Here is a 17,820-nt window from a genome sequence, read left to right on the forward strand (position 1 = left end):
GACAATTTTAGTTTTTTGTCAGGGCAGGAACAGGTTGGCTCTGAGGACGACGGGTGTGATAACACACAGGGTGATGATGATGAGGTTGGAGATCCCACTTACTGTCAACCCACAGTCAGCCAAGAGATGAGGTCAGCAGAGGAGGTGGAGGAGGATGCTAGTGACGACGAGGTCAGGTTGCGCCTTCCTGGACAGAGACGTAGTACTGGAAGCACGTCAACAACTGCATCCTCAAACACAACTCTGCCTCTGACCACAAGTCGTGGTGGCTCTTCAGGTCGCATGGGTGCTAAGCCTTGCATAGCCTGGGCTTTTTTTCAGATTGATAAAGATGACCCAACTCGTGTTATCTGTAACATTTGTCAACAAAAGCTAAGTAGAGGCCAAAAAATACATAGTTTGAGTACTTCATGCATGAACCGGCACATGGACATGAAGCATAAGTTGCAGTGGGAAGCTCACTGTGCTACAATGCGGCCTAGCTGGCCGGGCCAACCACCGTCTGCCCCATCTTGTGCATCTGCGGCCTCTTCATCCTCTGTGACTGGGGGGACAGCAGTCACACCTGTTTTGGGACGCAGACCTGCCACCTCTTTACCCGCAACAGCCAGCGTGATTGGCAGGTCATCATTTTCTTTGGAGGTGGTAACACCAGCTGGTGTTGAGCGCTGTCCGACATCGATAGCACCACCTTTGGATCAAGGCAACCTAACATGTCCGCCTGCATCTTCCTCACAGACCGGCAGTTTGCCGGGGACACCCTTATCAACCCCATCTAAGCACAACAGCCAGCCCTCAGTCCCTCAGATGTGGACAAGTAAAAGACCATTTCCTCCTAGCCATGAGAGAGCTAAGAGGTTGAATTTCACCATCTGCAAGCTCTTGGCTACAGAAATGCTGCCTTTCTGCCTGGTGGACACAGAGGATTTTCGAGACCTTATGTCTGTCGCAGTGCCCCAGTACCAGATGCCCAGTCGGCACTACTTCTCAAAGAAAGGTGTGCCTGCGCTCCACCAGCATGTCGCACACAACATCACCGCTTCTTTGAGAAACTCTGTGTGTGACAGGGTGCATTTCACCACAGACACTTGGACGAGTAGGCATGGACAGGGGCGTTACATGTCACTGACTGGGCACTGGGTTACTATGGTGACAGCAGGACAAGGGGCTGCTGTCTAAGTCTTGCCGTCCCCACGAGTTGTGCGTCAATCCTCTTTATGTCAAAGTTCCTCCACTGCTTCTGCTTCCTCAACCTCCTCTCGGTCCTCCACCTGCACCCAAAGCCTGTCTGGTCATGCCACAAGCTTTCTAACAGCGCAGAAGGGATCCTGCACACCTCCTTACTATGCTGGCAGTAGGGCTCAACGTCATCAGGCGGTTTTTACTTTGAAATGTCTGGGAAATGTGAGTCACACAGCTGAGGAGTTGTGGTCAGCTCTGGAGAACCAATTTCATGAATGGTTGTCTCCACTGGACCTGAATCCAGGGCCGTGTGCGACAATGCTGCAAACCTGGGTGCGGCCCTTCGCCGGGGCAATGTCACACACGTGCCTTGTATGGCTCACGTGTTAAACCTGGTTGTCCAGCAATTTTTAGCCCACTATCCCGGACTAGATGGCCTTCTGCAGAGGGCACGGTCGCTGTGTGCTCACTTCCGCCGTTCGCATCCCGCAGCTCAGCGACTTACATCTCTACAGAAGTCATTGGGCCTGCCACTTCACCGGCTAAAATGCGATGTGCCTACTCGGTGGAATTCAACTCTGCACATGTTGCAGCGACTGTGGCAGCACCGACAAGCCCTGGTGCAATACGTTCTGACATATAGCCTAGGCCAACGGGATCCAGAGGTGGGGCAAATCACGCTGGAGGAGTGGTCTCAGATCAGGGACCTATGCACCCTTCTGCACAGTTTTGAAATGGTGACGAAGATGTTTAGTGGTGACGATGCCATTATCAGCATGACTATTCCGGTGATTTACATGCTGGAGCACATGTTAAACAGAATTCGGAGTCAGATGGTGGCACAAGAGGAGGTGGAGGAAGTAGAGGAGGAGGAGTTGTATGCGGAAGGGCTAACATCTGCAAGGTCCAGACGGTCGGCAGCACCAAGGCGGCAGGCATGTGAGGGTGGGGGAGATGGTTTTACCAGGGCGCATGGTAGCAGCCAAACTAGTGAGGAAGGTGCAGGTGCCCAGGAAGAAGTGGAGGACGAACTGATGGAAGACTCATCAGATGAGGGAGACCACATTTCTGTTGTGCGAAGTTGGGGGGAGAGGACAGAGGAAGGAAGCATGATTGTTAACTCGCCACCAACACAACAGGGACTTGGTGCTCCTGGATGCGCAAGACACATGAGTGCCTTCTTGCTGCACTACCTGCAACATGACCCTCGAATTGGGAGAATTAGAAATAATCCTGACTACTGGGTTGCCACACTGTTAGATCCCTGGTACAAAAGTAAATTTGCAGAAATAATTCCTGCCATAGAAAGGGATGCACGCATGCAGGAGTATCAGCAGAGACTGTTGCAGAATCTTACATGTGCTTTTCCACAAAACACCAGTGGTGCACGTAGTGAATCTCACAGCTCCAACTTGCCAACCGTGGGACCGTCGAGTGTTCAGCACTCAAACCGTAACAGAAACACAGTATCTGCTGGTAACCTCAATTTTGCGGAATCATTTCACCACTTTTTTAGCTCATCCTTTGCAAGGCCACAGGAGACAAGAAGTCTGACACATAGTCAACGCCTAGAGACGATGGTACAGGAGTATCTCCAAGTAAACATTGAAGCCATGACTGTGTCACTGGACCCTTGCTCTTTTTGGGCTTCCAATCTGGATAAAGGGCCGGAGCACGCCACTTACGCCTTGGAGATCTTGTCATGCCCCGCAGCCAGCGTTCTGTCTGAACGTGTGTTCAGCGCTGCTGGTGGTGTGCTGACAGATAAGCGCACGCGGCTCTCCACTGATAATGTAGACAGACTCACGTTCATAAAGATGAACAAATCATGGATCCGAAACGACTTTTCTACCCCTGTGTCATCCTGGGGAGAGTAAAAGCTTGATGATTGGTTAAAATCTCCTCACCAACCATTTTAAGCTTTCAAATTACTAATCATGTTTATCTGTATCTTGGCTGGAAAATAATTTGGGCTTTGTAGCAGTGTGCAGTACTGATTCTATTAGGCCATCTATACTAAGCTCCACCAGATTTAAAATTAATAATAATTTTTAGCTGCATCTAGCCCGGAAAATAATTTTGGGGCTCCGAGATGCGCAAGACACATAAGTGCCTTCTTGCTGCACTACCTGCAACATGACCCTCAGATTGTCAGAATTCGAAGTAATCCTGACTACTGGGCTGCCACACTCTTAGATCCCCCACACTCTTCGATCAACCTTTTCATTTTAATAAAGACCAAAAAAATGGTCATTTTTGAAATTATAAGCATTAGCAGGTTATTAGAAACTGAAATCAAACAGTTTTCAACTCAAAACTTTATTCTAGGTGATGTTACATTTGCACATAGGACCCCTTGTTCTAAAGGAGCTTCTGAACTCTCTCGTCCATTGAATTTGTCAGGTTTTGGATGGTTTCTGCTTCAATTTTTTTGCATGAGGACAGAATACCCTCCCAGAGCTGTTGCTTAGATGTGAACTGCCTCCCGCCATCATAGACACTCCTTTTGATGATGCTCCAGAGGTTCTGAATGGGGTAGAGGTCAGGGGAGCATGGGGGTCACACCATAAATTTGTCCCCTTTTATGCCCATATCAGCCAGAGATGCAGATGTGTTATGTGCAGCATGAGACGGTGCATTATCATGCATGAAAATAATCTTGCTGCGGAATACACGGTTCTTCTTCTTGAACCATGGCAGGAAGTGCTGTTTGAGAAACTCCACATACATTATGGAGTTCATCTTTACCCCTTCAGGGATCCTAAAGGGGCTGACAATCTCTCTCCCCATGATTCCAGCCCAAAACATTACTCCACCTCCTCCTTGTTGGCGCTGTAGCCGTGTTTGCGTGGGGTGTCCATCAACCAGCCATCCTCCACTCCATCCATCTGGACCATCGAGCGTTGCACGGCACTCATCCATGAACAAAACAGTTTTGAAATCAGTCTTCATGTAATGTTTGGCCAACTGGAGCCATTTCTGCTTGTGTGCAGTGGATAGAGGAGGTCGACAGGATGGCGTACGCACAGCTGCAAACCTCTGAAGGACTCTGCATCTTGTTGTTCGGGGGACGTTGGAGGCACCAGCAGCTTCAAAAACTTGTCTGCTGCTATGACAAGGCTTTTTTGCCGCTGCTCTTTTAATCTGACGTAATTGCCTGTAGGAAAGAGTCCTCAATTTGCCCTTATCAGCACGCACACGTGTGTACTGTGAATCAGCTACATACTTCTTGATTGCCAAGACACTTCATCCTGATCATCGCACAATGTTGATTGTAGTCATGCCTTGACCTAAACACTCCACAATTTGTTGCTTCTCAGCAGCCGACACATCCTTTTTCTTTCCCATTTTGGCAGAAAATGTAGGCTGCTTAAAAAGGTGGGACAGCCTTCTTAAGTAGTCTTGCCGTTCATTGGACACACCTGCCAAACTAATTAGCACAGGTGTCTGCAATTGCTTACAGTGATATAAAGAGCCCTGACACATATCACCATCAATGAGTTTAACTGACAAACAAACAAATTCTTCCCTTATCACTCCTAAACACTTTTTGCATAATAATTTGGAACACAGTGTACATGTGCTTTTCCACAAAACACCAGTGGTTCACATAGTGAATCTTACAGTTCTAACTTGCCAACCGTGGTCTGTATGGAGTTGTTCAATAAAGGGCCCAAAATTAAGATAACATAGATGGGAGAGGTCTCTATGAATAGGAATTCCTAAGAATTTGATACCCTGTGAGGGCCAGGCAAAGGGAAAGTTGGACTGGATGGAATCCTGTATGGATTTGGGGAGGGAGACATCGAGGGCCTCAGACTTCGCTGTATTGATTTTAAAATTTGACCATGTAACAAAGTGATCTATTTCAGCCATAACAGCAGGGATGGATACATGTGATTGAGTGATATATACTAGGACATCATCAGCAAATAGAGAGCACTTGTACTCGGTGCCTCCCACCTCAATCCACCTAATATTGGGGTTATGGCGAATTGATGAGAGCAGATGCTCCGTCACTAGGATGTATAAGAGAGGGGACAGAGGACATCCCTGCCATGTCCCATTGGTGATTATGAAAGGTGATGAAAATGTTCTGACGCGCCCCCTGGGCCTTGGGACATCCGGAGCCGGACCCTTTTTGGTGGATGCTGGTGGTTGTAGTCTCCGTGGCGGCGACCCGGTTCCGTGGCTCAGGGCGGTCAAACCAGTGGCGGAACTATTTATGTGGTTTTGATGTTTAAATGTCCGACTACGCCACCCGTGGATTGTGGTCAGAGTGAACCGCCGCTGCAGGGCAGACCGCTGAGTCTGGTGTTGTGGGTGCAGCAGAGCGTAGCATAACTCCCCACGGCGGGAGGAGTATAGCCTCAGGGCAGTGTATGCTGAGGATGGGGGTGATGGTGCAGGGCAGCAGCAGTAAGGACACGGAGTTAGTGATGCAGTCAAGGGCCTTTACTCACAGTTCTTATTATCCAGACCACTTCTGCAGGTAACGGCTGCCCACGTCGTACTGTGCTCACCAGGTGAGGGGCTCAGACAACTCCCATATAACATTGGAGCGCTTCACAAGACCCCCTTTGTGTGTCCTTTGTCTGGCCTTTCTTACCAAATATCTGTCCGGCTGCCTCGGGAGAAGGAGAAGAAGAAGGAGAAGAAGAAGAAGAAGAAGAAGAAGAAGAAGAAGAAGAAGAAGAAGAAGAAGAAGAAGAAGAAGAAGAAGAAGAAGAAGAAGAAGAAGAAGAAGAAGAAGAAGAAGAAGAAGAAGAAGAAGAAGAAGAAGAAGAAGAAGAAGAAGAAGAAGAAGAAGAAGAAGAAGAAGAAGAAGAAGAAGAAGAAGAAGAAGAAGAAGAAGAAGAAGAAGAAGAAGAAGAACTGTCTAGCTCAGTTGGTAGAGCAGGAGACTCTTAATCTCAGGGTTGTGGGTTCGAGCCCCACGTTGGGCGGTTGCTTATTGCTGTCTTTTACTACTTATGCTAACCACTGTCAACCCAGATAACCCCTTACGAACTGCCTCCTTCTGCTTGCTACAAAACATGACAAACAGCATAGCCCTGCAGGATAAAGGGCAGGGAAGGCCCAAAATGATGGGAAGCGAAAGAAAAGCAGCAAGTGCCCAATGTTTTCGCAAGTGTTTGCAATGGCAATGAGGGAAGAGATGCGCTGCAATGGTCAGCAAATGAGAAAAGGAGCTGTGCTGCATTGGCCAGGAATCAAACCCGGGACACCCGCATGGCAGGCGAGAATTCTACCACAGAACCACCAATGCTTGGATGAGTCATTCATGTCAGTGGTGCCTGCCAGATCCAGGTGCCAGGATCAGACGGCCACCATCGCCCGACCTGACCACATGAAGCTCTTGCGGTGCGGTGTGGTGCAGTGTGGTGCAGTGTGGTGCAGTGTGGTGCAGTGTGGTGCAGTGTGGTGCAGTGTGGTGCAGTGTGGTGCAGTGTGGTGCAGTGTGGTGCGTGAGTGTGTGTCTGCAGCCTGGCTAGCTCAGTCGGTAGAGCATGAGACTCTTAATCTCAGGGTCGTGGGTTTGAGCCCCACGTTGGGCGGTTGCTTATTGCTGCCTTTTACTACTTATGCTAACCACTGTCAACCCAGATAACCCCTTAAGAACTGCCCCCTTCTGCTTGCTACAAAACATGACAAACAGCATAGCCCTGCAGGATAAAGGGCAGGGGAGGCCCAAAAGGATGGGAAGCGAAAGAAAAGCAGCAAGTGCCCAATGTTTTCGCAAGTGTCTGCAAAGTCAATGAGGTAAGAGATGCGCTGCAATGGTCAGCAAATGAGAAAAGGAGCTGTGCTGCATACATTACATTACATTAAAAGATCATAGTAACATAAAAAACGGAAAAAAACAAAATAAGGACAACAGCATAAACAAGCTCGTAGCCCATGACATATGAGTAAAGACATATGAATATGGAATAAAATAAAATAAAATAATTCCAGTCAAATAATCCTATAAAGGAATAGTAGGTCTCTTAAAGCTTAGTGACATAAAAAAGTTAGAGGTTGATAAACACTCGACCAAGGGAGTACTTTATTCGCAGAAGGGTGGAGGGAGTGGATGGGTGTAAACAAAAGGGAAAAGGGATAAGAATAGGGACTAAGAATAGAAAGAATATCATATCAGGAGATTGATATGGTTTTCTAGGGGGGGGGGGCAAGGAAAGAATTAAACCTCCTGGCTCCGTTGGCTCCACACTTTAGAAAATTTGGGATGGGATAGGTTTCCCAGCTGGTGAGTTCCTCTAAGCGTCTAATCATGTTTACTTTATTTATCCATTCGGAGTGAGTAGGGGGAGATTCTTGTTTCCAATGTAGAGCGATCAGTTGTTTTGCAGAATCCAACAACAAGGGGATCAAGTCATGTTTTTTTGGCTTATAATTATCTGTTATAGAATTTCTTTAGGGGATAATGATTGTCTTATCAGTAGTGTTGAGCGAGCACTAAAATGCTCGGGTGCTCGAAGCTCGGGCCGAGCTCACTGTGATACTCGGGTGCTCGACCCGAGCAACGAGCCCAATGTTAGTCTATGGGAGACCCGAACATTTTTGCGGCGGCTCCCCCGGCAGTCTGTAGAAAGCCTAAAAAGTGCCCAAAACGATAGTGACAGTGCTCAAATGACATGGGGACAGCATGGGGATCGCCCCTGGAAGCATTTCTGACCCCCAGGTCACTGCTGTCAACAACGAGGTATTAAGCCACTTTTACAGGCTCACAATAAAACGTTCAAAAACGAAAGTGAAAGTGCTTTCCTGTGAAATATGTTAACCCCTTAACGACCATGGGTCTTTCTGTTTTTGTGTTTTCCTTTTTTGCTCCCCTTCTTCCCAGAGCCAGAACTTTTTTAATTTTCGTTCAATATGGCCATGTGAGGGCTTATTTTTTGCGGGACGAGTTGTACTTTTAAACACCATCACTGGTTTTACCATATCGTGTGCTGGAAAATGGGAAAAAAATTCCAAGTGCAGTGAAACTGCAAAAAAAATGCAATTCCACAGTTGTTTTTTGGGTCCTTTTTTTACCACGTTCACAGATTGCTAAAACTGACCTGCCATCATTATTTTCCAGGTCGTTACGAGTTCATAGACACCAAACATGTATAGGTTCTTTTTTATTTAAGTGGTGAAAAAAAAATCCAAAGCTTGCTAAAAAAAACAAAAAAAATGGCGCCATTTTCCGAGACCCTTAGCTTCTCCATTTTTCGGGATCTGGGGCCAGGTGAGGGCTTATTTTTTGCATGCCGGGCTGACGTTTTTATTGATACCATTTTGGGGTAGATCCGATGTTTTAATCGCCCGTTATTGCATTTTATTGCAAAGTTGTAGCGACCAAAAAAACTTAATTCTGGCGTTTAAAATTTTTTTCTCGTTACGCCGTTTACTGATTGTATTAATTCTTCTTTTATATTGATAGATCGGGCGATTCTGAACGCGGTGATACCAAATATGTGTATGTGGGTTTTTTTTTATATGTATATATATATATATTATTTTGAATGGGGCGAAAGGGGGGTGACTTAAACTTTTATATATTTTTTATTTTTTTTATTTTTTTAAAAACTTTTTTTTTACACTTTCTGCTTGCTTCTATAGTCTCCAGAGGAGGCTAGAAGCAGCAGTTGTCTGATTGCTTCTACTGCATACAAGCGATGAGCAGATCGCTTGTATGCAGGAGAAATGCTCACTTGCTATGAGCGCTGACCACTAGGTGGCGCTCATAGCAATTGAGACATGACAACCACAGGCGTCTGCTGCAGACGCTGAGTTGTCATGCCCACCCATTGGTGACCCGCGATCATGTGACGGGGTCACTGATGGGCGGGGCTTAGGACTCCCGGAAGCGCGAGTTAAATGCCACTGTCAGAGATTTAACATGTTAACAGCCGCGGGTGGATTGCGATTCCAATAATCAGCTGACACGTGCTCGCTTCAGTGCGGGCTCACCGCCGGAGCCCCCGCTGAACCGGCCTTCCCGACCTGGTGCGTACTATTACTGACCAGATCGGAAAGGGGTTAAGGAACATCCTTTCCAGGGTAAAGACTTGTGTATAAGGTAAAATAAATAACCAAAAACAAAAATGCTCCTCCACACCTTGGGCTATGTTCACAGGTAGCATTTTTTATGCATTTTTGCATGTTTGTATTGCTTTCAACTGTGACAAATGCATTCACCGGGAAATGTCATTTTAACATTTTACAACCTTATCTGGCCATGTCCTGTGTGACACATGCATACAGTGCTAAAAAGACATGGGAACAGCATGGGGAAGACCCCTGGAAGCATCTCTGACACCCAGGTCACTGCCTAAAAGTGTGCCCATCAGAAGTGATCCTTGCCGCATCAGAAGATGCAGACTTGCAACTATCCCCGTGCAAGTCCTTGTCCCAGGGCAGTGTTCAATTGTATCTCCCCCATAACTTGCAATACAAGCGCAAGTATGCAGCCAGCCACCCACCCACCCCCAGGCTGCAATACCATACTGCTAGCTTGCTTGCACTTGAAATTGGGCCTTTTAGGCATGTGGAGGTGGAATCTGGCCACCACGTCATGGCTGCGTCAGTAGCCTGGTATTCATACTCAGTCCCCAGCCGCCCGGCGGCCGGGTGTCCACGCTTGGTCCCCAGCCGCCAGGGGGCGGCCGGGTGTCTATACTCAGTCCCCAGCCGCCCCGCGGCCGGGTGCCCACACACAGTCCCCAGCCGCGTGGGGGTGGCCGGGTGTCCATAAAAGGTCCCCAGCCGCCCCTATTTGCCCCGGTGCGCCTTATACACAAGCGCGCATGCCAAAACATTACCTGTGCCTTCCCCAGTGCATTTAGTGGGAAGGACAGCCTAACCACAAACACGTGGACAAGTGAATGTGGCCAGGAATGGTCCATCTCACTGACGCCTTCACACTGGGTTAATATTGTGGAAGCCGGGACACAGTTGGACACTGGGATGCAACACGTCCTCCAGACATAGAGGATTGCGGGTCCTGGGTCAATCAGGCTTCAACACAACGTTCAGAAGGTAGACAGCAGCAGTGGTCGGCCTCCTACACAACGAGTAAATTATTCATGATCATGAGGCCATCGACCTCCTTAGCTTTCTGTTCCTTGGAATGCAAGCGCATGTATGTAGTAGCAGCTAGGCCTGAGGTGGTCAGCGTTTTGGCGCATATTCTACCTCCTTCGAGGATTGCTGGATGTTTTCCTGCTACTATCCCAGTTCTATGACTCCCGTTAAAACAAAGCTTCAGGTGATGAATGATGGATGAGGTGGTGGCAAAGGAGAAAGAGCAGGAGGAACAGGGACCATTCACATCAATATCAGGCCAGCCAACCAAACATGTCTTGTAGGATATGTTTCTGTACCAAAAGGAGCGGTTCAGCTACACAGTTATAGGGCATACAGTGAATGCAATGCCTACCAAAAATTTCGAGGCACTCCAATGCCCCTTGGAAGTGACATGGAGGTCAGAGCGCCTTAACTAAACCGTTTTTTCCATTTATAGCAACTGGGTCTCCTGTACACTGTTGGCCTAAGCAGGGAATGGAAGGCTTTCCAAAAATTATTAGGCACTGCAATGCCCCTTGAAACAGACGTGGATTACAGCGTATTAAAAACCTTCTACCCATTATTGGGGAGTGGGTCTCCCTTAGTGTTCGCCTATGCATTGAAAAGCAAAAGCTGACAATAATTAGGAGGAAATGCAATGCCCGTTGCAAGAGTCGTGGAGGTTAGAGGTAATTAAAAACAACATGTCAATGCCCCTTGGAAGAGCTGTGGAGTTCAGAGTGGTTTAACAAGACGGTTTTAATGCCCCTTAGAAGAGACGTGGAGTTCAGAGTGTTATAACAAGACAGTTTTAATGCCCCTTGGAAGAGATGTGGAGGTCACAGTGGAATAAAAAGACAATATCAATGCCCCGTGGAAGAGACGTGGAGGTCACAGTAGCTTAACAAGACGGTTTTAATGCCCCTTGGAAGAGTGGTGGAGGTCGCAGTGGAATAAAAAGACAATATCAATGCCCCTTGGAAGAGTGGTGGAGGTTGCAATGGAATAAAAAGACAATATCAACGCCCTGTGGAAGAAACGTGGAGGTCACAGTAGCTTAACAAGACGCTTTTAATGCCCCTTGGAAGAGTGGTGGAGGTCGCAGTGGAATAAAAAGACAATATTAACGACCCTTGGAAGAGACGTGGAGGTCACAGTAGCTTAACAAGATGATTTTAATGCCCCTTACAAGAGCCATGCAGTACAGCATATTAAAAACATTATTCCCATTATTGGGGAGTGGGTCTCCCATAGTCTTTGCCTATGCCTTCCAAGCAAAAGCTGCCAAAAATTAGGAAGGGGGAACTTGCAATGTCCCTTACAAGAGCCATGCAGTACAGCATATTAAAAACATTATTCCCATTAATGGGGAGTGGGTCTCCCATAGTCTTTGCCTATGCCTTCCAAGCAAAAGCTGCCAAAAATTAGGACAGAGGAACTTGCAATGCTGGCAACATGGACCACGGTCACCCTGGTGGTATAGTGGTCGTGGAGGCTGAGGATAAGGAGAAGAGCAAAAAACAGCCGAAATGAGGAAGCGTATACCCATGTGTGGGTGTGAAGCGATGCATGGGAATACACCTCCTGAAATAACACAGTGGATTTGACTTTATGTTACTCTGCTGTCATTTGGTGGTGATGAGAAGTCTGGCCCAATCCAGCCCTTGTTCATTTTGATAAGGGTCAGCTTGTCAGCATTGTCAGTTGACAGGCAAGTGCGCTTATCAGTTATAATTCCCCCAGCGGCACTAAAAACACGCTCCGATAACACGCTAGCGGCAGGGCAGGCCAGGACCTCCAAGGCGTACAGAGCGAGTTCATTCCAAGTGTCCAGCTTGGATACCCAATAATTAAAAGGCACAGAGGAATCACGGAGGACGCTGGTACTCCCTCACCATCTTTTGAAACTTTCCACTCCTTGTGAGAGTACCCTGCGCCTCAGGGCCTGTAAGCTGGGCAGGTCTCAGAAAACTGTCCTAGAACATTGATAGTGTTCCCCTGCCTCTGCTGGATTGGAGTTGTGTCTCTATCGCCTGTAAGCCTTAGTTTGGCAGCGAACTGTGACCTCTGCCGCTATCGTGTTCAGATGGGAATTTTTTTAATAGTTCTGCAGCAAGGGCCTTCTGGTACTGCCCCATTTTTGTAGACCTCTCCAACTCAGGAATAAGAGAGTGAAAGTTCTCCTTGTAGAGGGGGTCTAAAAGTGTCATCAACCAGTAATGACTGTCACCCAACATTTTGACAATGCGAGGATCACGGTTAAGGCAGCGTAACATAAAGTCAACCATGGGTGCCAGACTGGTAACGGGCAAGACTTCCGTGTCCTCACCAACATGACGACTGATAGTGTTGAGCGATCACTAAAATGCTCGGGTGCTCGAAGCTCGGGCCGAGCTTACCGTGATACTCGGGTGCTCGACCCGAGCAACGAGCCCAATGTTAGTCTATGAGAGACCCGAGCATTTTTGCGGCAGCACCCCCGGCAGTCTGTAGAAAGCCTAAAAAGTGCCCAAAACGATAGTGACAGTGCTCAAAAGACATGGGGGCAGCATGGGGATCGCCCCTGGAAGCATTTCTGACCCCCAGGTCACTGCTGTCAACAATGTGGTCAGAGGTATTAAGCCACTTTTGCGGGCTCACAATAAAACGTTCAAAAACGAAACTGAAACGGTTTTCCTGTGAAATATGTTAAGGAATTTCCTTTCCAGGGTAAAAACTTGTGTATAAGGTAAAATAAATAACCAAAAACAAAAATACTCCTCCACACCTTGGGCTATGTTCACAAGTAGCATTTTTCATGCGTTTTTGCACTTTTGTATTGCTTTCAACCGTGACAAATGCGTTCACCGGGAAATGTAATTTTAACATTTTACAACCTTATCTGGCCATGTGCTGTGTGACACATGCATACAGTGCTGAAAAGACAAGGGATCAGCATGGGGAAGACCCCTGGAAGCATCTCTGACCCCCAGGTCACTGTCTAAAAGTGTGCCCATCAGAAGTGATCCTTGCCGCATCAGAAGATGCAGACTTGCAACTATCCCCGTGCAAGTCCTTGTCTCAGGACAGTGTTCAATTGTACCTCCCCCATTCCTTGCAATGCAAGCGAAAATATGCAGCCAACCACCCACCCACCCGCAGGCTGCAGTACCATACTGCTAGCTTTCACTTGAAATGGGGCCTTTTAGTTTGGAGGAGGCCGAAGCTGGCCACTACCTCATGGCCGCTTCGGCAGCGAGGTATCCATACTCTGTCCCCAGCCGCCCGGCGGCCGGGTGTCCACGCTCTGTCCCCAGCCGCCAGGTGGCGGCAAGGTGTCCATACTCGGTCCCCAGCCGTCCTGATTTCTCCTGTCACCTTCCCCCACACTTTTCTTAGCCTGGCCTGCTTTAGGGCAGCATTGGACGAGCCCACCAGAGAACCAGACTCCTCCGGTGGGCCCTGGCTTCTCCATCAGGGGAGTTGAGAGTGCCTAGGTGAGGAGCATGATGATGATGATAGAAGTTAGCATCTGCTTTGTTTTCTTGGAATGCAAGCGCATGTATGTGGTAGCGGCTAGGCCTGAGGTGGTCCGCGTTTTGGCGCATATCCTACCTCCTCCGAGGATTGCTGGATGTTTTCCTGCTACTATCCCAGTTCTATGACTCCCGTTAAAACAAAGCTTCAGGTGATAAATGATGGATGAGGTGGTGGCAAAGGAGAAAGAGCAGGAGGAACAGGGACCATTCACATCAATATCAGGCCAGTCAACCAGATATGTCTTGTAGGATATGTTTCTGTAACAAAAGGGGCGGTTCGGCTACACAGTTATAGGGCATACAGTGAGTGCAATGCCTACCAAAAATTTCCAGCCACTTCAATGCCCCTTGGAAATGACATGGAGGTCAGAGGGCGTTAACTAAACCTTTTTTTCGATTTATAGCAACTGGGTCTCCCGTGCACTGTTGGCCTAAGCAGTGAATGGAAGACTTTCCAAAAATTATGAGGAATTGCAATGCCCCTTAGAAGAGCCATGTGTGGCACCCCATGGGTCTGGTCACCACAGTAATAGAGATATTACGTTGGAGAGCAAGTGGGAGGTTTCCTGGTCAGGATCCCTTAAACATGCAACATCCTCCTGCCCCAGTCCTGGGAGGGGAGAATTCTGCCCTATAAACTGGATCTGGGGCGGGGTTGAGTGAGTCAGAGAACAGTCAGAGTCAGAGTGAGAGCAAGGGAAAGTAACAGCAAGGAGCTCTGTAGGAGCTAGGAGCTAAAGACCAGGGGCTGGAAGCTGAGCAGAGCTCGCCCTGGCGGAAGACAATAGGAACCGGACACAGGAGTCCGAAGCTGTGAGGACTTATATATCCAGCAGCAGAAACCAGCCGGCAGGGGATTTCAGGTCCTCTGGCCATAGAAGCCCGGAGGCTCAGTCACAAGCAAGGGACCAGCACCGCCGTCGTGGAGCGGAGGCTAACAGAAGGCCCCAAGTCACCAGCCATACGGGTGAGCACTACACGGTACACTCTGGGACGCGGGCAACTTCTATCCGCTTACAGCAAGGTAGCCAGGAAGAGTGCAGACAGAAGGGGAGGCCTACAACTCCACCTGGCCAGGGGAACTCCTGCTTGCTCACAGACTGACCAGGCCTCTTATGCTAGCCAGTACTCCCGGGAGGGTCTACCTTATAATCATCAATAAAGACCCTGAACTGCACTGCAAAGACTCTGAGTCGTTCCTGCTGCGCTCGTGCACCATCACCCCCATCATCCACACTCACTGCCCTGAGGCTATACTCCTCCCGAGGGGAGTTATCCCATTCTATGCTGAGCACACAACACCAGCCTCAGCGGTCTGCCTCGCAGCGGTGGTACTCCCTGACCGCAATCCACGGGTGGCGCAGTTGGACAATTCACCTCAAAACCTAAGAAAGACTGCCACTGGTTTGACCAGCCTGAGCCACGGGACCGGGTCACCGCCACGGAGACTACAGACCCAAGAGACCCGGCACCGGGTATCCCACACACGTGTACACACGGCCCAGGGGGCGCGTCACATGCAGTACAGCATATTGCAAACATAAGTCCCATTATTGGGGAGTGGGTGTCCCATAGTATTTTCTTATGCCTTGCAAGCAAAAGCTGCCAAAAATTAGGACGGAGCAACTTGCAATGTCCCTTACAAGAGCCATGCAGTACAGCACATTACAAACATAAGTTCCATTATTGGGGAGTGGGTCTCCCATAGTATTTGCTTATGCCTTGCAAGCAAAAGCTGCCAAAAATTAGGACGGAGCAACTTGCAATGCCCCTTACAAGAGCCATGCAGAACAGCATATTACAAACATAAGTCCCATTATTGGGGAGTGGGTCTCCCATAGTATTTGATTATGCTTTCCCAGCAAAAGCTGCCAAAAATTAGGATGGAGCAACTTGCAATGCCCCTTACAAGAGCCATGCAGTACAGCATATTACAAACATAAGTCCCATTATTGGGGAGTGGGTCTCCCATAGTATTTGCTTATGCTTTCCCAGCAAAAGCTGCCAAAAATTAGGACGGAGCAACTTGCAATGCCCCTTACAAGAGCCATGCAGTACAGCATATTACAAACATAAGTCCCATTATTGGGGAGTGGGTGTCCCATAGTATTTGCTTATGCCTTGCAAGCAAAAGCTGCCAAAAATTAGGACGGAGCAACTTGCAATACCCCTTACAAGAGCCATGCAGTACAGCATATTACAAACATAAGTCCCATTATTGGGGAGTGGGTCTCCCATAGTATTTGCTTATGCTTTCCCAGCAAAAGCTGCCAAAAATTAGGATGGAGCAACTTGCAATGCCCCTTACAAGAGCCATGCAGTACAGCATATTACAAACATAGGTCCCATTATTGGGGAGTGGGTGTCCCATGGTATTTGCTTATGCTTTCCCAGCAAAAGCTGCCAAAAATTAGGACGGAGGAACTTGCAATGCTGGCACCCTGGTGGTATAGTGGTGGTGGAGGCTGAGGATAAGGAGAAGAAGATTAAACAGCCGAAAAGTGGAAGCGTATACCCATGTGTTGGTGTGAAGCGGTACATGTGAATACACCTCCCGAAATAACACAGTGGATTTAACTTTATGTTACTCTGCTGTCATTTGGTGGTGATGAGAAGTCTGGCCCAATCCAGCCCTTGTTCATTTTGATAAGGGTCAGCTTGTCAGCATTGTCAGTTGACAGGCGAGTGCGCTTATCAGTTATAATTCCCCCAGCAGCACTAAAAACACGCTCCGATAGCACGCTAGCGGCAGCGCAGGCCAGGACCTCCAAGGCGTACAGAGCGAGTTCATTCCAAGTGTCCAGATTGGATACCCAATAATTAAAAGGCACAGAGGAATCACGGAGGACGCTGGTACGATCGGCAAGGTACTCCCTCACCATCTTTTGAAACTTTCCACTCCTTGTGAGAGTACCCCGCGCCTCAGGGCCTATAAGCTGGGCGGGTGTCAGAAAACTGTCCCAGAACATTGACAGTGTTCCCCTGCCTCTGCTGGATTGGAGTTGCATCTCTCTCGCCTGTATGCCTTGGTTGGGCAACGAACTGTGACCTCTGCCGCTAGCGTGTTCAGATGGGAATTTTTTTAAGAGTTCTGCAGCAAGGGCCTTCTGGTATTGCCCCATTTTTGTAGATCTCTCCACCTCAGGAATAAGAGAGTGAAAGTTCTCCTTGTAGCGGGGGTCTACAAGTGTCATCAACCAGTAATGACTGTCACCCAACATTTTGACAACGCGAGGGTCACGGTTAAGGCAGCGTAACATAAAGTCAGCCATGCGTGCCAGACTGGTAACGAGCAAGATTTCCGTGTCCTCACCAAGATGACGACTGACCATGCTCTCCTCCTCCTCCTCCTCTTCCTCCTCCCCCCTGTCCTCAGGCCACCCACGCTGAACCGACGGTATGACACTTGTACAGGTACTACCGTCTACAACACATGATAGCAGCTCCTGTTCTTCCTCCTCCTCCTCCTCCTCCTCTCCCTCATTGTCCCCCAATGCACGTTGGGATGAGATGAGGCTGGGCTGTGTGTAATCGCCCGCTACGGCTTCTTGATCCATCTCATCATACTCTGGCTGCAATGCCTCCTCTTTAATTCTCTGCAGAGAGCGTTGCAAAAGACAGACAAGTGGGATGCTGACACTAATGATGGCGTCATCGCCACTCACCATCTTGGTGGCCTCCTCAAAGTTTGTCAGGATGGTACATATGTCAGACATCCAGGTCCACTCCTGAGGTCTTATGTGTGGAGTCTGACCTGAATATCGACGGCCTTGTTGCAGCTGGTACTCCACAACTGCTCTCTTCTGCTCACAAATCCTTTGCAACATGTGGAGGGTAGAGTTCCAACGTGTGGGGACATCACACACCAGTCAGTGTGCCGGAAGCTGCAAATGCTGCTGCAACACAGCAAGGGCGTCGGAAGCTGTAGCCGACTTGCAAAAATGAGCTGACAGGCGGCGTACTTTCACGAGCAGATCTGGCAACTCGGGATACGATTTAAGAAACTGCTGAACCACGAGGTTAAGCACATGAGCCAGGCATGGTACGTGTGTGATCTCACCTCGCC

At 48.5% G+C, this 17,820-nt stretch overlaps 2 non-coding genes across 2 annotated transcripts; one reads left to right on the top strand and one right to left on the bottom strand.

The window, feature by feature from the left end:
- Positions 1-6,380: 6,380 nt before the first annotated feature.
- TRNAG-GCC (transfer RNA glycine (anticodon GCC)) lies at positions 6,381-6,451 on the bottom strand. Its single transcript has one exon. It is a non-coding gene; the product is annotated as a tRNA-Gly (tRNA).
- A 216-nt stretch (positions 6,452-6,667) lies between these two features.
- On the top strand, positions 6,668-6,740 carry TRNAK-CUU (transfer RNA lysine (anticodon CUU)). The gene has a single exon. It is a non-coding gene; the product is annotated as a tRNA-Lys (tRNA).
- The last annotated feature ends 11,080 nt before the right edge of the window (positions 6,741-17,820 follow it).

Source organism: Phyllobates terribilis, unplaced genomic scaffold (genome assembly GCF_046119375.1).
Source record: "Phyllobates terribilis strain yellow unplaced genomic scaffold, ASM4611937v1 Scaffold_5__5_contigs__length_657084704, whole genome shotgun sequence".
NCBI classification, from domain to species: domain Eukaryota; kingdom Metazoa; phylum Chordata; class Amphibia; order Anura; family Dendrobatidae; genus Phyllobates; species Phyllobates terribilis.